Source organism: Netta rufina (assembly GCF_964035555.1).
Source record: "Netta rufina genome assembly, chromosome: 1".
In the NCBI taxonomy this organism is placed as follows: domain Eukaryota; kingdom Metazoa; phylum Chordata; class Aves; order Anseriformes; family Anatidae; genus Netta; species Netta rufina.
Genome location: NC_140123.1, coordinates 185653062 through 185678340, shown reverse-complemented (window position 1 = coordinate 185678340; position 25279 = coordinate 185653062).

Sequence of the window (25279 nt, the reverse complement as noted above, 5' to 3'; positions counted from 1 at the left end):
ACTGACTTCTGATATACAGCAAAGTTTAAAACGAGCAAACGACTTGTGGGAGGGGGGTGCACGAAGGCATGGCATCCAACTTCCATACCAGTTTCAGGGACTTCCCTTCTGAAGCCTAAATCATCGAAATGAGAGCATTCCCGAGTTAACAAGAGCACATCTTTAACTCTGAGCTGCCCACAAAATGTCTTTAGACAAAACATAACGTGATTCATGGTGATATGAACTCCTCTGACATATGCACAGCCAAGACTAATAATGTGGTACACTATGCTATTCTTGATTAAACAAAATGTTTTGGTACTCACTTTTGACAAGCTTTTGCATAATTGTGTAAAGCTACACATCTGAGTCTGGAAGCTAAATTATTCCATAGCTCAGTGTTCACACTTGCTTCTCCTTTAACTTGCTTCTCTGACAAGAAAAACCTTACACCATCGTTATAACACCTGAATGTACATTACCTGTCCAGCCAGCCTTGCTGAACCTGCAAAGGGATCCAACCAGGTGAGGAAGACCTCAATGGAGAGGTGCAAGGACAGTGCAGTCACCCATTTGAGAGCTTGAAGGATCATGCTGGCCCTTGATGGTGCCTTGGCAGTTCTCGCTGTGTGCCTGTTACTTGGAGCATGGGGAGAGAGTGCAGAAATGACCAAGAAGCTCTGAACTGGATTAGCCAGGCTCAAGCAAGGCTTCAGTGCTGGTTCTTTGGGAAAATAAGTTCAGAATGAGCTGGAGTAAGGAAAATAAATATGGGGAAGGAGTGAGCCCTGAGCAAGGATTGACAGCCCTGGTGCTGCTGGAGGAGATAACTGCTTCTGCTTCCTATCCCTGCACTCAGAACCTGGGCCCACAGAGGATAGGGTTATCAACCCAGAAAGGTTGATAACCACAGAAGCAGACCTATCATCTCCCCTCACTCACCCAGCACAGCCACGTAACAGGCAGAGCAGGCAGTGGCCATTATGGGGGACATGGCAAATAGGTGCTGCAACCTTTGGATGCAGAACTGAATGAAGAGATGGATTTTGTAGCAAGTCAGTGGGTGCATCTTGGTAGGACATAGCACATATGACTGGCTGGAGCGATCACGGTCAACTGAGCCTGACCATCAGCTGAGAAGCCAGCTGTCACAGGAATGCTACCACAAACCAACTGCTGACAAGTTCGGCTTCTCAGGAGGGGTGTGAAATCTGATTAACATAGCTAAGGGTCAAGCCTTTCACTGGGCTGTGTCACCAATGTTGATTTTTCATATGTTTTAAATTTTCATAATTTTTAAGATCTGCATCCTCTCACCATGGTTGTACAACCACTCGTGTCATGGCTGCCAGCCAAAACCTGGTATTTGTGTCATTCTGCTCGCTGCAATTCCCCAGCAGTAGTTCGGGTACTGTAGCTGAAAGAAAGAACATGCACCAGGACAGCAAGACAGTGAGCTGCAAGCAAGAACCAAGCCTCTGCTTTTGTACCATTCTTCATATGTATTTTTTCATGTGATTCCTGCCATACCTTAGCCAAGGTTTATTTTACCTAATGTCTTTCATAGCCCAAATCTATTATTTTGGGGGTTTTATTACCAAGATGTTCCAAACTACCTTTCCTTCACATCTTTAAAGAGTATCACATTGCTATTTGTGTTTTAATGCTCCTGTCAACATAAACTCCTGGTGCACTGAGATCTGCGTAGCATTTTAAAAGACAGACACTTTATCAAACAGTTTGCAGGAATGCTAAATTAGGGCACTATTTTGAAAAGAAGAAACATTGTCTCATTTGTGAGACAGCGAAGGAAAGGATAAAATAGTCAAACTTCCCACTGAGTTGTTTTTATTGCTGGAAATATATCTTCTGTCCTTGAATAACAATTTGGGACTTCAAGCACTGCATAAAAATCCAGTATTTAGGAGCAATCTTGCTGTTTGAAACATTCAGTCAGCATGAGCAACCTAAGGAGTTTGTATAAGCAGTATGGGCTGTTATTCAGACATACAGTAAAAGATTTAGAAGAAAGAGAATTGCCTTGTAGGCAATTCACTTACCTTGAGGCATTTTTTACTTCAACTTGCCAGGCTCTTGTTAAGCCAAAATCCATGCTGAGGCCTCACACCTTCACAGGCATCAATACCAAGTTTCAACAGAACGATGTGCTGCATCTTGGCACGGCTTTCTGAGGAGAGTGCATGGTGCAAGTGTTGTGGAAAGGGCAATCCATGACCAAGAAGAAACTTCAGAGGACAGATGAGGAGTATAAAAATTCCCCATTCTTCCAGCAGCTTGTCTTGTTTCCCTTTTGTCCCTCCATTCTCCAATAAATATTCAACTGTTGTTACAGGTGCTATTGCTGGACCTAGAATGTCATGGCCTCTTGTCCAGTGCTTATCTGGTATCTGTGCAAGTCTGACTTTGCCTTCAGTGGTGCTAGGAATGACAGGGGCATATAGCATGTGCAGTAGAGTCAAAGAAATTCTCCATTACTGTGCTTTTTTTTTTTTTTTTTTTTTTTTTTCCCTCCCTAAAAGTTGGGATAGTTTAGCTGAATGAAACAAAAGCAGTGTTCCTGAAGAAACAACATGTATTTGAAGAGTAGGAGAAGTAAGCTTACAGTCAATCTAGCTTTCCTACCAACATCACCACAGCCCCAGGCAAAAAACTCACTACCAATATTGGCCTGGATTTGAATATTACCTATATCTGTGCAACTCTTTTCTCTACCATTTCTTCTTCTGTTCCTGTTCTCTGTTCTCCATGGGGCTGGAGCAACAGCGGTGCAGAAGCTGTGATGCTTTAAGGGTGTAAGAGTTGAGGTTGGTGGGACGAGGAATTGGTATATGTTAGGTCTGCTGATATAATTGAAAAAAGACACATGGTTTCAGTTTTATAAGCCTTTCTTGACTTTCATATTTGAAGTCAAGTGTTAAGCTTAAATTCTGTCTTTTTGATTATGGACTAAAAGATTTCTCTCAGTGCAAACTCTCTTACCTTCAATAATACCAAAGACAACTTGTGAGATATGAGCATATTTTGAACATCCCACAGCACTGTTTGAGGTAGTGCTGGGAAATTCTGTAACTTGAAAATTCATCTAAGGAAGGCAAAAGTTTCAATTTTCCACTAAATTCAGTGGAATCCATTGAATCCAGAGGACACAGGCAGTCCCTGCCCTTCAGAGGCAAGGTGCTGCCAATGAGAAGATTTTCATCATCTTGCATCTCTGTGGGGCAGCATCCGTCAGCTCCCACTGAAATCCTACCCAAGCTCTTAACCTCTAAATTGAGAAAGAAAATACAGTTTGGCATGTGCTCCTAAAAAGTTGCTTCTCTGGCTTTAGAGCTCACTCATCTTTGAGGATGATCCGTTTATTTGGGCTGGAACATTGTTCTTAATCGAAGCTGTTAAAGCTCCAGACTGAACGGTGCTTTTAAAATTTGGTATGTCTCCTATGAATCTCATCATATCCTGAGATTCGTATTGTATCAAGTTGCCTTTTTACAGCTCTAGGCTACAAACTTAAAAGCAAAGCATTTTTAAAAGGCTGAATGAAAGAAAGAAAGAACAAAGAGGTTGGTTTGGCTCGCAGCCAGGCCAAGGTTGCTATCTGGAGAATATTCTGAAACACAGGTCACAAAATATGGAGACTTGCCTTGTCATCAGTTATTTTTAGCAGAGCAAAGACAAACTCATTTTTAAATAACATGTAAGATTAAAGATGTGGCCTTAAAATTAATTTAGGTATTCATTTGTTCCCTGAACTATTGGTATCGAACACCATGATTGTATTTCACATACCCGTTATAGATGTTTGCTGTTCTGTATGCAAATTGTACCATGTTTTTTAAAAGTAAAAGCAGTAAGATTGAAAAAACAACTGTGTAGTTAAATGCTGTATGAGAAAGAACAGTCAGAATCACTCAGGAAAACAAAACAAAACAGCTCTACACATTTAAAGGGCTTGCATTTCTATACCTCAAGTATCAGCATGCCTGATGTTTTCATAACATTTTGGAGATCTGATATTCAAAGGCCTATTCATTAAACTTACACCTTGCTAGGTTGTTATACATAATGTATTCCTTGCCTCTGGCCCTAATTCAGAAGGTGTCTTTGCACTTTTCAAGACCTATAGATCTTAATCTTGTAGATGCTTTAGTCTTCAATGGCTCTCAAGTTGTGATGGCCTTTATGCAGATATTGGCATGCTTACGTGAGGAACCATACACACATACTTAAGGCCATGTCCCGAACTGAGGTTCTAGACACTAATTTTGCTGTGAGGTGCAGGATCAGACCAACCCCCTTCACATGTATGTGGGAGGCAAATAGTGGTGGTGGTGGCAGCCATGCAGTTATGGCAGGTCATGGTGAGAGGGGATTTGCAGTCTTTTAATCTGTTCCAGCCCTATAGCCCATCGTGACTTTGCTTCTTTGCAAAGGAAGCCAGTGCAACCTGTAGTCAATGTCCAATTCTAAACAGTTATTCTATTATTATAAAAAATTATCAACATCCATTGAAGTCAGTGTAATCAGCCTGCTGCAGAGGAAAATCTCTGCTGTTGCACAGTTCGAGAGACCCTCCCAATCTGATTGCAAATTGGTTGTTTCTGACAAGTCATTTCGTGCTGTCCAGGATATTGCCTTTTATCAAAATACATTTTTCTCCTTTCAAATGAATTAAATGAAAGAAAATAAAACTGATGCAGGACCAAAATTCACCCCAGGCAGAGCAACTGCTCTGTAAAATCAAGGAAATATTTCTGACACAAAGAGTGACTCCTGATTGCTGAAGTTTTTCTGATGATGGAGTGTGGCCATCATGTTAGTGGAAGGCCTGGCAGCTGCTTCTGCATTCGTGATTTGATGCAGTTGTTAGCTAGTACTAGTAGGGAAGAGGATGGAGGGGAACAGGAACATACAGTTTTCTCATTTTGGGGGAAATTCAAGCTACTTAATACATCAGTATTCAACAAGTGAGTCCCAATGTGTTTGCAGGTGATTTACAAGGATCTACTGGAACATCTAGGACTGTATCTTTCATTCCTTCTGCTAACTGAGAATAATTGAACTGAAGTAGGAGGAGAATCACTTCTGAGGTTTTGATTTCTCTCTTTTTTTTTTTTTTTAAATTCAGCTTTTCTAGCAGCCATTGCTTTTGTGGGATGCAAGATGTCCCCTTGCAGAAAGCTAAGGTGCTGTTTAGCAGAAATGTTCCCGCTTAATTCAGTCTTTGAAAGAATCTGCTACTTCTAACGTGGAAGGAGGGTTACCTTCAGGGATTGCTCCAGCGGAAGTAGTTTCCTCCAGCAGAAATTAAATAGCTGGGGGGAAAAGAAGCCAGTGGCTGGACACAGTGCAAATGAGGATTAAATTGCAACACAAAGGAAGAATGAAGAATAGATCAGCAAGACGGGAAATAAAGACAAAGAAAACAGAGTACGAGGAACAGTTTTAAAGGAAATGACTTCTCATGCTAAAGAGTCATGAAAATAACAGATAATCCTTCTGGAAATAGGTTAGTGTGTAAGGAAATAGTGACCACAGTGTAAAATTATGATTTGGAATCTAAAAGGTGGAAAGTCCTATCTTAAAATGCCTATCTTAATGTCCACGTCATTACAATTCTGAGGGCTCATAAAGAACCTTTTAATATCGTTTAGATTACAGATGGACAGGGTGAAGGATCTACGTATGATGGAACGTTCAGAAGAAATGAGAACAATAAAAAGCTAATATCCAAAACATTTCTTTATGATTCTGAAAGCAGATTTTCAACTTGAATGCAGGGGAAACCTCAAGGAAATTGGTGAAAGACTTCCAGTGCTAAATATTAGACTTCTGCAATTTGCAGTGAATGACTATATGTGCATAATCATAACAAAAAATCATCTTGAGTGAAAGAAACTGAAGAAGGAAAGAAGGAAAAAAATATAAATTGAAAGGAGAAAGGATAAAAAGCAGATCTGCAAATTCATCTGAGAAAGAGGAAGGATGCATGAAAAACAGGCTTGTCAGTGAAGAAAGGAACTAAAAAGCATGATGGAAAAAATGATAGTTCAGATACAGAGCTGGTAATGAGGAGGTTCCTTGGCGATCCAGGGATGCTGGGAGGTCAGAACCCCACTCAGATTAGTTGAGGATCAAAGACTTCTGAAAGCTGCACAAAGCCAATTTTTCTTTCTGATATGGTTTGGGACATCTCTCAGCTAGTCCCATGTATTCAACAGGAACCGTGGAGAGAGAGAAATGGAATTGACAGAGAGTGGAATGAAATTAAGAGAGAAGTGGAATGAAAAGACTGAGAAGGAGGAAGAACATAAACAGGGAAGATGGAGATATTTCTAGTTTTTAGTCTTTTTTTTTTCTTTTTTTTTTTTTCTTTTTTTTTTCTTTTTTTTTTTTTTTCAGTACAGTGTTGAAGTGGTGAAATGTAATTAATATTGATTCTCTGTGATTCAGAAACTGTCTGTAGCAGCTCCTATGAATACAGATGACACTTGCAAAGCTCCTGTTGGTTTTAAGGGGGCACAGAACCGCACCCAATGCCACTAACAACGTGGAAGAAAAAAGGCACCACTGGGCATTGGTGGAGTTCAATACAGGTGATGGTTTTAGCAAGGGCATGTAAAAAGATGCATATGAGAGCAATGCTTAAAATGCATTGCATGGGGAAGGCATTCGTTAAGCTGGTATTGCAGTCGCTACCACAAATGGCCCTGTTTGGGAGCATTCCTGTCAGAATATATCATAACTGCTCCGAGTTGTGACAGTTCATCAGGAAGTTCATCTTCTGTGTCACACACACACAACCTCATACAAAACTTCCTGGAAAACCTGTGCCCTGGAAAGCTGGAGACAAGCACAGCAGATCCCGTGGGCTGTCGAAGTGCTGTCGCTGATATGTTTCTGCCAATCCATTTTCCTGATGAAGTTGGTGCTCTCCTTCCCAGCCGTGGTGAGGTGTTGCATGTCGCAGTCTCCCAGCCCATCTGTCCCATCAAATTGGCTTTTCTCCCTCTGGCTGTTTTGCATTTCCCTGCTGTAGGCAGTTTTAATCCCTCCATCTGATTAGTAAGGAATAAAAAACGCTCTTAAGCTGATAACAGCAGGATAGTGTAGCACTGCAAAGATGGGATGATTTAATTACCTAATATTATTTATTTATTTATTTACATACTTACAGGTTCTTCAGCAGAATGCAGTGATTTTTGCTTCCAAGCAACTAAAAAGTTGCCCTAAAACATTGGATTTAGGAGCCCTTTATGAAATACTGATATTCTCCAATACAAAGAGATTTCTTTGAGTTCCTTTCAGAAGCATATGTTGAATTGCTGGTGTTCCTAATGGGCTTGGCAGCTCCTTGAGTTGTCTCTTCTTGTCTCCATTTGCCTGGTCTGTGAAATTTTGTACATTCACAAAAATAACCCCCTGGCAAACATTCCCTCATTAGAAAATAGTAGCTGCCCTCCAAAAAAATGTGCTTATAATTATTTACACGACGACGTGGCTGAAGTAACTTGCAGATTTTAATGTTTAAACTGACATCACGTCAAATGTTCATATTGAACAGAAGTAACTTATGTATGCCTCAACATTTTAGCTATTGAGATCTGTCTCAGACAGATTAGCTGTTGAATTTGGAAACCTCTGCCTCATGTTGTCTAAGCCTGTTTTTAAAATATCTTTTAAGCCATGAAAACGTGAGACACAGACCTTCCCTTTGTAGGGACACGTGAAACCCCGCTTGCTCACCCAGCGAGGCACACACCTGGCACTCTGTGACCAGCCATGGACACCTGGTGCCCTAATCTCAGATGATCCCACGGGGCAGGGAGGCTGGGGAGGGCATGGGCATGAAGGAGAAGCTTGGCCAGAGCACGGTGTGACCGAGGCAGCACTCAGAGGGCTCAAACCTGCTGCTGGGCTAGCTCGGGCACAGACCTGGGCTGCTGCCATTGACCTCAGTCAGAGTGGACTTTGTGCAGCCCTTCTGAGCATCCTTAGTGCTTCTAGGAAAGATTTAGGTTTTCGATTTTAAGTTAGGGATACTAAATACAATAATATTATATATATATATATACATATATATATATAAAAACATGTATAAATGGATCTTGCTGAGTGCACTTTGGAGTCTTATGCCAAGGAAAAAAAAAAATCATAGTGAGAACCTTCATGAAGATATAAAATTGTGTTGTATGTAAAAATACACACATACTCACACATGCCCACAGAATTATAGAAGTGCAGAGCATACAGAAACCAAGCAGAGTAAAACTGACCCTTCAGTAATAGGCCATGGTAGTCAAACTGCATTACTTTGCAGGTGGACCTACGCTGCACGCTGTGGCTGTGGGCTGGCTTCTGGTGAAACCAACCCATGGCTACTCCTCCAGGCTGGTTATCTCTGTGCTAAGATACTCTGATTTTAAGGCACCAGGCCCATCTGGTGATCACCCAGTCTGTTTTCAACTGGCTCCCACTCATCCACACCAGACAGTCTATTCTGCAAGGATAGAGCCTCCTGCCTAATGATATGATAGCATTGAGCAAGCCTGGCCCAAAGCAGTGAATATGCTATAAAAAGGTCTTCGCTGAAGTTAGATAAATAGATTGATTCATTGACTGATTGATTTAAATGACACTTTATCTTTTTTTTCCTCCTCTTTCATCTTCTTTGATTTTCCACTATGGTAAAGTAAATTAATGCAGAACACTGAATCTTTGATACAGTGGCGGAATTTAGTTCTTAGATGTCTTGTGCAGTCACTTGTGTTAACCAAGCCAATATAATTGGGAAGGTTTTCTGGCAATTCTAACAGTTTTAACATTTATTTATTTACTTATTTATTTATTGCCATTTTAGGACATTGGTGTGTGCATCCTGTGAACGCTGAAAGGGGAATTAATCTGGACTGCTTTCCTGGGGAAAGAGGGCTCCTGTGAACTTCCCATTGTACATGGTTTTGGTCCCACATTCTCAGTTTTATTTTGTGTTTTAAACTAAGGCACTAAAGCATATCTTCAGCAATGAATTCTCAGTGGACTAGAAAAGTGTCACCATGAAAAATGCTTCTGCTTTGTGTAGCCAGATAAGACCTGATTTCTCCAAGCCTTGACAAGGTTTCCTAAGAAAACAGCATAATAATTATGAGAAATGAACACACAACATTTTTTTTTTCCCTCAGAAAAATGAAATGGCAATATGATTCATGCCTCTTACTAATGGACATTTCTGGCAGTATAAAATATGGAAGGACATTTTTTATCAGAGGCATTGGGATTTTAGCTACAGTGAATTATTAGCAACATCTAAAAGACAAGAAGATCTTCAAAGTTGAAGCTTAAAAAATAGGCCATGTAAAAGAATGTATCTATCATGGATTGAAAACACAGGGCAGGAGAGGTGAACACTGAATTGAATTTACATGGGATGATTGCAAGTGCAGTGCTCTTTTTTGGAAGCTTATGACTAATACTGGATCCCGCTGTAACCTTTTGTTAACAAGAATTTAAGTGCCCTCCCTGCATAAATGAGATTATTTTATTTAGAGTATACAAGCTGTACAGCTTGTTATTAATATGGTTTCATACACTTCATCATATTTATAGTCTTACCAAATGTTAATGGTTTTTTTGATGATTCCTCTCTGAATATCTGTTTTGCACTGAAATTCTAATTAGAAGAATGTATCCAAAACAATTCATCTGTTTCTGAAACAGGATTGGGGAAATTATATCACTCTGTGTTAAATTTGTCTGAGTTTTTCCATGAACATTTCTAGTATTCAGTGACTTAAGAGAGGGGTTTAAGAAGAGAGTTCATGATGGTCCTTGTGCCTTTTCACTTACTTCTGATCTTGAATCTGCCCAAGCAATTGCGACCCAATTGCCAAAACAATTTGCAGGAGCTAGCATTGGCTTCAAATCTGAAGACTCACTAAAAAAAAAAAAAAAAAAAAAAAAAACAAGCAACAAAACAGCAGTTTTAGCTCCTACCCAAAGACTTGGAGAAATCTTTCTGCTGTTCAACGAGCTGATTTTCTCCCTCTGTGAATATAAATCAAACAGATTACAGATAATGCTTTTATTAAGGAATGAAAAAGAAAACTGACAAGATAGATAAGCAGGGTAATAGCATCTAAATATTAAAGCATAAGAGTACTATTAACAATGTACTGTAGTTTCCTCTGGAGAATCAACTGCTAAACCAACTATTTTGCTTCCTCTTGCAGTTACCTTCATTCACTGCTTTAAGATTTGTAAGTGCTGCTCCACAGCAAGGCTTTACTAAGCTCATTTAATCCGTTGGCACGACTCCTTTCTTACAGCTGCTTTTTGATCTGCTGTGAAGCTGTGCCCATCTCCTGGGCAGCCACTGTCCTGGGCACTCGTGGTTCAGCTCTTGCAGGAACCTGTGTAACACCGAGAACTAAATATGCCCTCACCCCTCACAGGTGACACCTGAGCACCCTCCATGCTTCCTGAGCTCAGGAGAGAGATTCCAACAGCCTTAAATGTCTCTCATACCTGGCAGGAGATTCCTCCACAAGGTCTTCCACCCTCCTGGCCTTTTCAGGTTCTTGCCTTTGCACCCTGGTGTTTCGGAGGACAGTCACTGGCATGGGCAGACAGAATTAACCAGGTGATACATCCACACATTGCTGCGGTTACAGATGTTCTCCACCTTGATACAGAACTCCTGACAGAAGTACCCCTCAAGGATGATAACACCACCACATACTCAAAACAACCCATTTTCCTTCCCATACGTCACCTTTTTGACTCACCAGATGTTCTCAGGACATCTTCTTTTCTGAGGGGGCACACGGAGTGGGTTTTGCTGTAGGCTTACCCTAAGAGGACTGGTCAGGGAGCGACTCTGTAAGGTACGCAGACAGTGTGGTCGGGAGGCTGCACCCTTTGTGATGGGGGGAAGGGCATCAGGAGGGGCTGCTGAGGCTGGCTGTTAGATTCAGACCATCTTGGATCCTGCTCGGTCCTGTGGCAGAGCAGTAACATTTTTAGATTTAATAGATTTGTTTTCTTCTTCCCTCCCTGATAGCATCAGCCACAGGAAGATTTCACCATTGGATCACCGTTGTTATAAGCCTTGGGCTCCTGCAAACTCAGAAACGGGGGCTTCTGAGGCTGCTTTGCTCACACTCCCCTTCCTTTTTGTGCTGTACTGAGCAAAGTGGGCAGCATTAAGGCTTCATCTCTGCAAAAAGCGTTATTAGAAATTTATCTTTCATAACTTACTTCCAATCCAGATGCCTAGATTTGATAGAATGTTAATTCTGTTTTGTATTCACTAAGACAATTTCAGCTTGTTTATGAACAGTTTTCATTGGTCTCTGTCCATGTCTCTGTATGCAGCATATTCTGTAAGGATGATGCATTAATCTGGCTTAGGAACCAGAACAGGTATTTCCAGACTGAGAGGTTTCACTCATTGAACCCCAAGGGCATTTTACTCTTTTATTGTGGGCTGAATTTACGACTTTTTATTTCAATTGAATCACAATTGTTATGCCAGGGATAAATTTGTCCCGGCTTGTTTACTGGCTTATTTGAATGATTACGCAATTGTCACATTCTAGGAAATAATTCTGCTATTCAACGCATAAGGCTAATCAGAATTTTCTCCTTGGAAATAAAAGATTATGGGTAAACAGCATAAAGGAGAACAAGGCTATATTATCTCATGAAAGATATCACCAAACACTAATCCCTTTAAGTGCTCAGTTTTGAAGTGGAATAGCACTATGCGTGATATAGAATTACGAATCAAATATACAGGATACAAAGGTATCGGTCTGTTCTATGAGAGAGGCAGACAAAGTAATTAGACAAATCATTTCATTCGCCAGTTTGCCTGTTTCTGTAAGAAACACTCTTTCCTCCCATTATTTGTACGCTCAATTACTGTTTGCACAGCTTTTTGTGATTTTCAGTTAATGCTGCAAGAGACAGTGTAATTATATTTGTTTTAGAAGTGCTGTTACTATGTCAACACTAGTATTCTCTTACCTAATTATCACTTTGAGTCACCCTACATGAACTGTGCTATATTTTATAGTTTGGTCAAGTGACTTAGTTCAATACTATAGGCATTTGTTTTACTTGAACAGTGTCCAAGAAGGCATATTGTACTGTACTTGACCACATTAGATTGCATTCAAAAACATGAAGAAGAGCTGTCTGGAGAACTTTAGTACATCATCATTCTTACAAAGTTTGTTGGCATTTCTCATACTTGCCCAGCAACAAAATATGCAAGCCAATCTGTTTTAATCAATGACTCAAGAAGCAGCAAGTTAATAGAAAAAATAAAGATCTGTTACTTTTCAAATCAAGTCTTGAAAACTCATATCTTCAACACATTGAGCTGAATTTTAACCTAGAATAATTGTGATTTATCTAATAATACTTAAATAAATATAAGTCTATTGACTTTTAAGCTGTGAATTGAGACCTCTAGGTGATGTATGTTCTACCTGCATAAGTTGAAGAAAAAATGGTTTTGCCAAGAAACATGTCCTCACTTTAAAAATCATATGAACAAAATGCTCTTAACATACAAGTTGCTTAATGAGGTGGAATTGCCAAGACATTAATGTACATCTTCAATTTTTTGCTCCTTCATTATGCGGGATTTATATAACCTAATTGCTCCCCAGCCATGCAGTGCTATATAAGCTGTTTCAGTAAAATGTTCACAGCTACTCAGGTCTGCTATTCAGAGCACAGAACTTCAGAGTTGTAAAGTAGCTTCTAGGGAAGGCTCGTCTACCTAAAAATAGGTCACAGCAATGAGGTTGCAATTGTGCTTTAAAAAGTTTGTCAGAAATAATTACAAGCCCTGATACAGCCCTGGATAAGGATTCATCAGCACTTGACGTACAACAGCCATATTGTTTAGGTGAATACAAAACCAATATGTTAGTGCATCACTTGTGGAGTTTATTTCTCATGAAAATATGAGATTATAGAATTATCTGTCACACACAGAAACAGGTAATGTGGCCTCACATCTGACAGACCATGGTCAGGCTAGAAGTTAGTGACAGCACAGCTGATGCTGGAGCATGCATAGTTTCATAAAATAGTTACAGTAGTTCATCTGTCTCTCTCTCTCTCTTTTCATTCCATAGGGTGCAAAAATAAATGATTTCATTCCTTCTTTAAGAGCCTGTTTATAACTCAAGACCTGTTTATAGTTGCAGGGCTGGCCCTGTGCTGTTAGCAGCATCCCGGCCTGGAAGGGAGCATCGTGGTGGTGAAGGGAGACGGGCAGGCTTGCAGAGAGTGTCACTGGAGAAATCCTAATCATGCCACATCCTCATTAAATAGCGCTTGGCTGTTTCCTAACAGAAGCTCAAGGGGGTTTCTGAGAGCTGCAGCCCTTCCTGACCCACGGCTCGGCGTGCCGATGAATGCCTCGATGTATTTTAGGCGCTTCCTCTGCATGCGCTGGAGCAAGAGGGGACACAAAAGGTCAAAGCAGCCTGCTCTGAGAGGCTCCAGCTAATTAGAGGAATTGTGGGAACTGGAAACCCTGACCTTTCACTATAAATCTTCATTGTTGTTACCCAATCGTCTGATTTGGGGTCAGGAAGTGCGGGGCTGCTCAGCCCAAAGGGGGTGCACCACAGACTTGTTTTCCATCCTCTGCCTGCCCCACCGTGTGTGTGACACCTTTCCTGCCTTCCTCCCGGCCTCGGCTGCCACCAGCCTCCCCTCAGGGCCCTTCCCCGGGTCAAGGAGCACCAGGAGGCGAAACCAGGCGGTGTGGAGGCCGGGAGCCGCTAGGGGGCCCTCGGAGCCCACGAAAGCCGTCGGCCGCCGGCGCCGCCATGGCTGCGCCGGCGGGCCCGAGCGGGGAAGGGGTTTCCCTCCGCCACCACCTCAAACCCGGCCGAGGGGGGCTCTGTGCTTTTATTTATAAACACGCAATTTTTAGTGCTGAACATGGAAAGGCTTCTGAGCGTGCTGGAGCGTGTTCCCACACGCCGGGTTTCCTCCTTCAGCGCCTGACCCCACGAGCAGCGCAGCAGGGCTCTCCTTCGGGCTCCATGCTCTGCTCCAACAAACTCCTCTGGCGCCATGCCTGGGCTTCCTGCAAATACTGTGACAAACGAGTTACTGGCATGGATGGATGCTGGACAAACACATGGTGCGATCGCCTTGAAATCTCTTGGCACCACCAAATTTTATTTTTCTGAAAGGCGGTCACTGGCTGCAGTGCAAAAGCATTTTTAACTTACTGACCTGAGCGTGACGTACCTGGTACCACAGAAACTTTTAAGTAACTTGCGATTTTTTATTTCACTCAAGCAATACAGCCTTAGTTTGCCTGCTTTTCAGTTTGGCAGGAGAGAGAAACATTTCTGGGTAAAGAACGAAGCTAATTGATCCACTTGTTTATGAGGGCGGCCATCAGTAATATTTATCTGCTTGCAGCATTTCTGCTGTCTCTGCTGGAGGGGAATTCTAGCCAGGGGAGTTTGGAGAGTATGCACAGTTTATTCTATTCATTTTTAAAATATTTATACAGTCTGTGTGCTACTCATCAGAGAAGACAGCAAAACCGGGATGAACCCCAAAGCAGTTTGAATGAGTGCAATAGGACAGAAACTAGCACTGGCTTGCTTTTGTGACCAAGGTCAAAAGGAGAATCTGGAGGGAAATAGTGTAGAAATGTTTCAAAATTTAGTAATTTTATTATTTATTTATTTTTAGCATTAAACTAAGGCTTCAGGGAACTGACGCAGCTTTTCTGATAGGAGTGATTTAATGTCAGAAATGTAAGATAAAACTGGGTTTGTGTGGGAGGGAAGTAGATGGAGGCTTAGATGAAGAACATTTCTTATAAATGAGGACAACTGAGCAGAATGGAAGCAAGGACCCACTTGTGATGGTTGTGGTTCTTCTGAAATACTGAGCTTTTTCTGTGAAGGCAAAGGAAAAACATTCTAATTAATTAGATTTATTTACAGCAACTGGATTTGGGATCAAAATAATTACCTCGAGACTGAAGCGCAGCTGCAACACACATTCCAGATGTGAAATGTAGCACTGTTTTGCAGCTGACCCGATTTTCTGATTTTCAATCCAGAATTGGTTAGGATTGATAAGTGAATAAATTCATAGTGTCCTCTGAATGTATCCAATGCAAAGATGCTGTCACATTCCCCAAATAACCAGATGTGTTTTGGGGACAAACAGGGGAGCAGCTTCCTTCCAAATACAAAAATCAGCCTGAGAAAGGTCATCTGCTTGTTTGTGGGTGGTAGGAAACTGCTGCCACAGGGCATATATGCTCACAAGATCTTAATTTGCATTGCTGTTTGAAAGTTGACTCAGCAACAGGTTACCACCTCACTCCCGGTCTGGATGACCACTGCCATCTCCAGGTAAGCAAATCCACTGGGAACCCTCTGCTCTTAGGGAACCCAGCCAAGCACCCACTGCCTCCAGCCACATTTCCCTCTCAGGAAATGCATGCTTCCCATTTGTCCTTTTAGTCCTACTCCCACAGTTCAGACCATTTTTATATTAGGCCACTGACAGACATCACGTGAAAATCTTGAAAGAAAGAAGAAAAGAGAGAAAGAAGGAAAGAAGGAAAGAAGAAAAAGAGTTAAAAGGTTAAAAGTTTGCCACTTTCTTTAGGTACCGAATGAGACCTAATGCTTGCAAGAGCCCTAAACAAGGTTTCCTATGACTTGCATAGCTTTCCAGAAGACAGTGATGTCAAGCAAGTATTTATTTTCCTCAAAATTTTTTGAAGGAAATTTTGTTTCCTAAATTGATATGCTCTCCCATATTTAATGCTTGTTTCAAACTGAGCCTATTAGTCACTCTAATTAAATTGATGCGTGTCATCTTGCTATTTGTTATTTTTTCCTCAGTATAGCTGGAAAAAAATATCACAAGCATGTGATGTACATCTCCAGCCTATTAATATTTTTCTAGCTATCAGAAGTAGTTTTGTGATGCTCTAACTGGCTTAATTTTTCTCGTATGTCTAACCCCATTTTACCTTCATTTTGGGTGTCTGATTGAGATATGAGTGGTCCAGATTTTCAGAGGCCAAAGAATCTGAGTCCTCAGCAAAAAAAGGCAGGCTCTTTTGAGAAGCCTTTGTCTCAGAAGCAATTTCAGTGCTTTTGCCATAGGAGGCAGTCTGGACTTAGTGTACACAATGCAAGAAATCTCCCACAGTTCACTAGGTTAAGGAGAACTGTACAAGAAGCCCCAAATTTAACTGAAATGCACTTTATTTCCTCAAAACTTGTGCTATCAGATGTCAAACTTTCTTACAGGAGTAAGGGGTTTCTTTTGGCATAGGTCACTGTAGTGGGTCTCCCTTCTGCAAAAATGTCAGTGCTGCCTCTGCATCACCAAGTACTTAGAGGACCAGGGGTTGCTGCACCACGGCATTGATATTCAGCAACAGATCCAGTAGCAGACAGCCTGAGAAGCTATAATGTCCAGGAGGGTAAAATTGAGCCATTTTGAGGATTAGCTAAGAAGTGATCCTTCATGAAGAGGAAAAGGAAAAGGAGAACTAGGCCAATTCTCCACATTACCTACCCCAGCTTATGACTTCTCCAGTAGTAGAGATGTCAAACAAGTTTGAGATGTTCCCATAGGTGCTTTTAAACATTAGTTTTCTGGTGGAAGCCCTCGCTGGGTAGTATGGTACTGGGCAGTACTAGGGAACTGATCAAATTTCATGCAAAGACAGACAAGGATGTTATGCAAAGGAACGGCAGTGTTTATCCTTGAATAAACAAACTTTTTAGTTTGCTTCTTAATGTGTCAGAAACAGCTGCTGTGCCTCTCTGTGAGGCTGAATTCTCAAACAAGGACATATTGGGGGCAATATAAAGTTATAGAAAATGGCATAGAAAAAGTAGCACAACGATGGAAAGCTGAATATAGCCTAGCAGGAGAAAGTGTGAAGTATTATTGCTCTGTTTGAGGTGAGGCAATTGCTTTAGTATATTCATTTTTCAAATATAAATATTGTATCATGGTAGCTTTCTAGACTATAATGCAGTGCTTTTGTATGTATAGGTATAGTTGTAGGGCATGTATATTCAAAATACCTGAATTAAAGTGTTTATCCAACAGTGACATGGGAGAGTGGGCATGGTACCTGTGTCTTTCTATCCTATACCTGTGTTGTGAGTTGTGTGAATACCCTATTTTCTCAGCCAAAAAATAAAAGACAATTAGCATCAGGCTAAGAACCTTAACATTGCTGTACAGAGGTTAGCCCAGTAGCTTGTCTGTTGCAGTGACAATGGCACTTCAGCAGTAATGCTCAGAGAAAGCACAAGGGAGAGTATGTCAACAGTGATCTATCCATCACTGCTTTCCCGAGCCAGAGGTTGCATTGAGACTGAATTTTCTTCTTTTTTCTTTTATTTTATATATTTTTAACCAGTGGACTAGCCCTCCCTGAATTTCTGTAATGACTTTTTGAGTTTATCTACACTTTTGGTCTGCACAGCAGCCTGTGACAATATAATTATGCACTATGCAAAGAAATACCTGCTCTCTCCCATTAATTTGGCACCTGGTAATTTCAGTGGGTGCCCTGTAGTTTTTGTGTGGTGCGATGCAGTGAATAATCATTACCTCATCACCTTTTCAACACCATTCATTGTCTGTAGCCTTCCTCATTTGCCTTTTTCCAGGTTGAAGAGTTCTCATCTGTTTATTATTCCCTTACAGAAACTATCCTTGCTGCCTTCATCTCTGTTTTTCAACTTCTACCCTCTGTGAGATGAAAGATCTAGACTGCATGCAAAGGTTTGTCCAGCATGGACAGACATTCGTTTATGTTTGTTGAAACAAAACATGAAAGTAGATTATAGCCTTGTCCTTATTTGTTTCTGAAGAAGTTTGATACAATCAAAGGTTCTGAGTCACAAGGTGGGAGAAGTGATAGTGCTGTCCCTTATACATATATCAGTTCTCGTAATGGCATTAGTTCATGAAAGGAAGGAAATCAGAAATCTGCCTGCCTTTGAGAAGGGAACTGATCCAGTGATCCAGTGCCTGAGCTACAGGCTGATCTGGACTATGTTTCTCCTGTTCAAGCTGCTCTGTTTGTTTCTTTTTTTTTTTTTTTTTTCTTTCTTTTTTTTTTTTTTTTCCTTTTCCCTTCCCCTCCTCAGAGCTATTTTAAAGCTCCTGGAGTAGGGACTGAACCCCGACTGTTTCACTTTCTAGGCATTTGCTTCTTGCACTCAGTAAGGGAAATATTTCCTTGCTCATGCTCTGCTCCTTTGCTATAAACAGCAGACCATTGAGTACTCTTTCTTAATAGCTATCACTTTATTTCCCTGAATAAGTTTGGGCTGACATCCTCCAGAACATAAGAATTCACAATCCTCATGGCCCAGGGCTGTTTTATCAAAAAAAAAAAAGGCAATTGCTGTCGGTGTAATTGCTAATTACTTATCTGGCTCTGCATCCTCTTAGTGGCTGCAGAAATCCTGCTAAAAGTGGCTGTTCAGGAACAGAGCATTTCTGTGGGAGAACAGTTGTGGCACTGGCCTTGTTTTGACTGCTCAGAAAAAGTTCTTTGGAAGTTGGACAGGAGGCACTGCTGAGCTCGGCACAGCTACCCACATACTCCTACCAGCAAAGGTGCTTTAATTGCTCAAAGAAAGGACAGTTTCTTAAACAACACTTGCACAGCAGAGGATCCTTGCAACAAAGAAGGAAAACAACCATTTCACCTGTTGCCTTTCTGCATCCAAGACAAAAAAGGGGCACGTGGTACCTCCCAGGTAAATGTAATTAGAAACAGCATTGTTGGCCTTCATTAGGCATAATTAGATGCTGATTGGCAGGCAGCTCTTGTTCTGGCCAGTACCTCTTCCACATGGCTCTTCCTGCCTTGGAAGCAGTCAGGGTGTTCAGCAGCAACACACAGTGATGCTTTCCAGCCTGTTTTAGGCCCAGAAGCTTTCAGGAAATGCACGGGCTTGATTAGCAAGGAGCTATTTCTGTACTGGCATGCCTGGATGATTTCTGGTCACTCTGGCCAGCGTGGGAGATGCTATGTCTTTCAGTTCCAGTTCTGCTTGTCCTCACAGTGGTCTTTAAAAAACAAACATACACACCTTGGTGTTCACAGCTTGAAAAATGAAAGAAAAGCAAAAACCCCCAACTTGTTGGCAGTTGCCTTTCTGTTTTGGGAAAAAGTTTGCATTTGCACTTAAAAGCACAACTTTGCCTGCGATCCCAACCACCAACGAGGTGTCATAGGCTGTGTGGGGACACAACATTTGACCTGCTCATGACTCAGAGTTCATCCGCAGTGCAGGAGCAGCTGTTGGAGCTTCGCATGTCACACTACCACATACCCTCTGGACTTAGTGACTTATATCTCTGCACCTGCTCTATCATATCTAGACTTGGCAGGTGCATCTAAACGGTGTTGCAAGATATTCCCAATAAAATCCTTGAATATTCTCTGAATATGAGGATCTAGATAGTGTTTTTGTGAGCAGTGTCAACCAGCCTGAAATCCATGCTCCATCAAAACACTTGAAAGGCAGCATTCTGATCTTGTGAAGATTACTTCCTTTATCCTCTTCCATTACTAATACAATTGCTCTCCTGTTTCAGACATTTGAAATGTATTCCTCTTCAAAAATTTATTCAGAAACTGAAACACGAACCCTTCAGGGAAAAGATTGGTAGCCCCAACACAGCCATGGCAAAATCAGGTTGCCTGCTTTGGGATGCTGTTGGATAATCACAGAATCATTTTGGTTGGAAAAGACCTTTGAAACAATCAACCTGACCTACTGAGTCCCATCACTAAACCATGTCCCTTAGTGCACACAAAACTTCCCTGGGCAGGAATTTAACCAACTCTGCTCCAAGCTAAAAATAAAATAAAGCAATGACAATCACGCACTGTTAGAAAAGCATCTTCAACCTTGCAAGCTCGTCACTTCTAGAGGCAGTAACATCCTTTACCCACCTCAGGTACATGCTGAGATTCATTCTGCTGAACTTTGGAGCTCGATGTAGATGCCTCAGAGGAGTGTTGCTGGTGCAGGATCCTGCTATGGCAAAAGAGGAAGCATCATATTTGCAGGACAAGTCAGACAGTATGTGAGTTGAATCACCTCTTGAATATGCCTGGTTTTCCCCCTGTTGATTATATTTTTAGCAAAGGAAGCCTTGCTCCTGATTTAGTTGCCCTGGTGAAGTGGGCAGGGTCCTATCAGTGGAGTGAGCCCCGCTCCAAAGCAGGCACTGAAGTATGCACTGAAAGCACCCAGAGCAACATGACATTTAAGCAGAACGCAAATTAAATAAAGCAGTAGACATTTCAAGATGACAGATTGATTTGCCTACCTAATGTGCAGCACTGAGCACGGTGTGACAGATAAAGTAAGTGATACAGTATTGTCCAAAGCAGAATAAAATCATTCTTGTGATAGTAGCTTATCTCCCAGTTTATAGACATGGAAACAAGTCACCAAAACCTGGCACTGCAATGAGCCCCAGAGCTGCAGCAAGCCAGGGAGCAGGGCTGCGCCACTGAGGAGGGGAGGTAGAGGAGAGGGGGAAGGAACAAAGCAGAAGGCAAGCAGAGGAAGAAAAAAAAAAAAAAGCTTTCCACCCTTCAGCAGTGATGAGCCTTTGATTCACGTTGTTCATATCACAAAACTGTGCCCCAAAGGACCTGACCTGAGATGTCTTCACTTTTTGTCCGCTTGAGCTCACGGTAAACACTTACATGAGATATTTCTTGGAGAAACAGAACAGAGAGCAGAACGATTTTTATTGATCGGGAAAGTCAAACTACACGGGACATTAAAAAGTATAGCAGAAAAAGTTTAAAATCTGCTCAGAGGGTATCTCACTCTCTGCTTTGTTTTATTTGTGCAGATACCATAGCTCTTTTCTGATATTTGTTGTGATTTTTGTCATTCAGAAAATAAAATATAGCAGTCTGCAGAAACTCGGGAGATTGCAATACATGGACAAAAGGAGAAAAACTGACGTTCCACCACCTTTTTCCCTAATACTTCCTGGTCTATGTAAATGTTTTTAAGCATTTCCCATAAGTGTAACCCTAAATGTATTATATAAAAATCTGATAAATAACAGGAGAAAGAATTATTACCTGTGTGAATGCACTACAGAAGATAGCATGAAGTATTTTTTTTTTTACCTGTTGGTAATGCATCCAAGACTGGAAATGCTGTACCAGAGAGATGGCAGGAACATGATTCTGTTCATCTGCTAAGGCCAAAGGCTGCTAAAGCTGGGAAAGACCTCACAATATCAGTTTTAAATGTCTGAATTAAATTCAGCTGTGGGGAGGGGAGAAGAGTTGGGGATCACAAGGTAAGGGGATAGCTTTGCTCTGGAAGGCCTCTTTCTCCATCCCTTAGCCCTCAGACCTGGATTTAGCCTTGCAGGTGATGCATTTCTGAAGTGCCTAAAAATCCTGATGTAAATAACTCAGTGAAAGCAGGAACACAAGACTATTTTTACAAAAGGAGAATGCAGCAAGCCTGGGAAGCAATAGCAACTGTAGCATATATAACCTGATAATGACATTACCTTTGGGATAGTTACATGTGCAAGTACTCCTTTACACCAGTAATTCAACTACTGCCTTGTAGCAATGTAATTACCCTGCTTTCTCTTTGAAGGCCAGCTGCAGTTTCAATTCATTTACATTCTAAAGAAATCTTTTTTTTTTTTTTTTTTTTAATAATAATAAAAAAGCCTTCTAGTTCTTAACAGGCCTGGAGATCTTGACTTGGCCAGCACTGTGGAGAATGTGATGCTCCTCAAAAGTGCCAGGCAATTTAAGTCTTCTGTCTCATCTGCAGAATGAGAGCCTGTTACAGAGAGCTGTGTGGGCACCTACCCATTCATACATGGTTTTGTGGGAGGACAAGACATTCCCAACAGCTTGGTGGTGTTAAGTCTCTCAGAGATGTTTACTAAGGCATCGGTTTTGACTGGACACTTGAAATTCGGTGGGGAGCAGCATCCTGCTGCCATCAGCAACTGGTAACAAACTGTGATGGCTGCTGTATGTCAGTAAACATCCAATGCCTGAGGCAGTGCCTTCTTCCTTCAGAAATACCAGCAGCTCCAGTAATGGAAATGTGCAAGACAAAACTCTGTGTGTGTCTTTTTTTTTTTTTTTGGTCTTTTTTTTTTTTTTTTGATCTGTACTGAATCTGGTTTCTAATCTAAGCTAATTTCTTATCCTCCTATGGGCTTCTATCACCCCATCTGGACACGTCCATCCTCCTCATCAGTTTTAGAAGGTGCAGAGAAGACTATACAAGGCTGGAGAGAAACTTTTAGATAGCTCAGGTTAGGTGAGATGAATTCGGACTACATCCCAGGGGTCGAATTAATGCTTTATGGCTCACCTAATTCTGTTCTGCTGTTTCCCAAGATTGCTGTATCTCTTTCAAGAGATTTCCTGGATGCATATGGAAGGGGTCCATCAATTCCCAGATTGTATCAGAATTATTTACACCCACGCTGCACAGAAAGGTGGACTCTCTAAAGATCAGAGAAGTGCTAAAATGCTCAAGTTCTTCTAATGGAACGCTCCCAGGTGAAAAAATAAGGCATGTCCATGGAGACTTGATAACCTCAATGACCCAACAGTTTGAGCTGTTCTCATTGCGATGTCTCCATTCTTCCAACGAAGATTTTTCACAGTTGTGGAGGTGTCATGAAGATGATGTGGAAAGAACTTGTAATATATGATTTTGAATGGTGTCTTTCATTGCCTAGGGACCTTAAAAACAGGCCTTCTGTATCCACTTTTGGAAGCTGTATTGAAGTGGAGATAATTTTACCTAAGCAAGATAAGTAAATAAATAAATAAAATAAAATCTAGGCAAGAATACTGTTCCTGAGGCTGAATTATATTTAGCACTAACTCCTTGCAGGCTCTATTTTCACTCTGTCAATAACAGATGTGCTGTTTGCCGGGTATGGCTGAACAAATCTATTTTCAAATGTCTCCTTGACTCCTTCACAATCTGTTGCATTCCACTGGTAGTACACTAAGCTGCTCAGTTGGGAGAAGAAATATGGAAGACGGGAACAAACTTGAATTTATTCATTTAGAAAAAAAAAAAAAAAAGAGGAAAATTAAAAAAGATGTTTGGGTTCTTTTTATTTATTCATGAATAAGTCAAATCAGGAAATTCAGTTTTGTAATTTCTGGCTGCAGGAACAGTGATAGGAACAATAATAATAAATATTAGCTCTTATTAGCGGAGAACTCTCTTTTGATTACTTACAATTACTTATTTGCATGCACCGTTTGTTTAAATTGTACCCATGCCAGGAGTGCCTCTTTATGCAAGCACATATGGTCTTTCTCAAGGTCTCAAGGCATTGCAAGTCAACATGTAAAATTATATACCGCAAATATAGGCATTAATTCTCACTCAGCATAATTATAATAAATCAATTTTTTACTTTGAAAGTAAAGCAACAGCTTTTAAGTTGATAATTAAATGACTCATTGAGGTTGACAATAAGAAACAGTATGTGGCTCTTAGAAAAATGGAAAATATTTTTTGTGCAAGAACATTCAAATTTCAGAGATAAGGTTAGTTCCAAGAAATTCTTTGCCTTATTTGACTGAGGGTTAATGATTGCCCCTTCAATGCTACCTTATAACAGAGTGAAAACCTTCTGGAAGGGCTTTTAGGGAGTGACAGGAACTTCTTGGAGCACAGCTCTGAAGGCCAGACTCCCAGGGCATTCCCAATGGGCTGTACTGCCCTGCCTAGGCACTTCAATATTTTGGTCAAGACCAAAAAAATTAGGGAACAGACTGAAATTATGAAGCACGAAGGTTTTTTTTTCTATTAGCCTTCTGAACTTTAAGATTAAAAACTTGTGCTTCAACATTGGCACTGATTTATGGGACTGGATCTTTGAAAGGGCTAGAGTATTTCCACCAGAGCCCAAAATAAACAGGTCTAAAGCAACATTATCTTCAGCTAAATATGTTGGTTAATGCCAGATGAGGGTGTAGCTATCTTTATTAACTTTGTAAATGTGAATACCTGCATGTTCACTTGCAGTAGCTCTTGAAGACAACGTGGGTGTGTCATTGCTAGCAAATTCAGCACCCAGGGTTAGTCACTGACACAGAGATTGACTGGCATGAAATGGGCTATGTCCATACCATTAAACACCTTTATCTGCCAAAATATGCAGTCTGCCTCTTGGGAGCAGTATGCTAATGCCTGAACAGGGGCCAAGAATGATGTGGGGGAGTGTTTCTTGGCCCGGACCAGCAATGTGGCAGCGTGTTCTAAGAATTCAGTGTGTGAGTGAAGACTTAGCCCACGTCCCCTTAGCTGCGTGCTGAGAAAGAAACCATACACGGCACGTTCTGCTACACTTGTCGGAAATGAACAAGGAGGAAAAGGATGCAGTTTGACCTTGCCTTGCTTCCCTCCAAACATGCAGAGCTTCTCCTCAGGGTCACTGCACAGGAGCTCTTTTGGGGTGGCTGGTGTTTCAGAGGAGGTTGCAGAGTTGGGATGACCTGTGTGTGGATCTGTTTCACCAAGAGTCCACACCAAAGTATTTCTGTCACTGTGGAGATGTATCAAGTTTTTGATGTCAGCCAAACATTCAGTTTGGGTGGCTCCCTCCTTGTCGTCCATGTGGCTCAGCTACATGCAGAGGGAGCTGTTAGAATGCAGCTTCCCTTGCTGTCTTTTCTGACACTTGATACCACTCTGGGCAAAATGTCTGGGGTGGGTTGGCCCCACCTAACAGCCAAAATCCCATCCTGATGCTCAACCTGCTTCCCTCCGAGCAGAGAAAAAGAAAAGGGAAAAATCTTCTCCCAAGGGAGAAAATAATGAAAATGGATGAGAATGCTCATGGGTCAAAATAAAGCCGGGGAGATCCTCACCATTTTCTGTTGCAGGCAAAACAGATTTGACTCTGGAGAATTCAACTTAATTTATTGAAAATTAAAATAAATATTTAATGACTGATTTGGCTAGTGGGAAGCAAAAACAACAACAAAAAAGAAATAAACATGCACACTTAAGTAAAACACCTTTCCTCCCCTATTGCCAGACTCAACTTCATTCCAAGCATCTCCCCTTCAGTGAAGTGACAAGTGGCATGGCGGGGCGGGGGGCATTCAGGATGTAGCTGTTTCTCTCTGCCCCTCCTTCCTTCTCACTCTTTTCATGTGCTCTACTGTGGGTTTCCC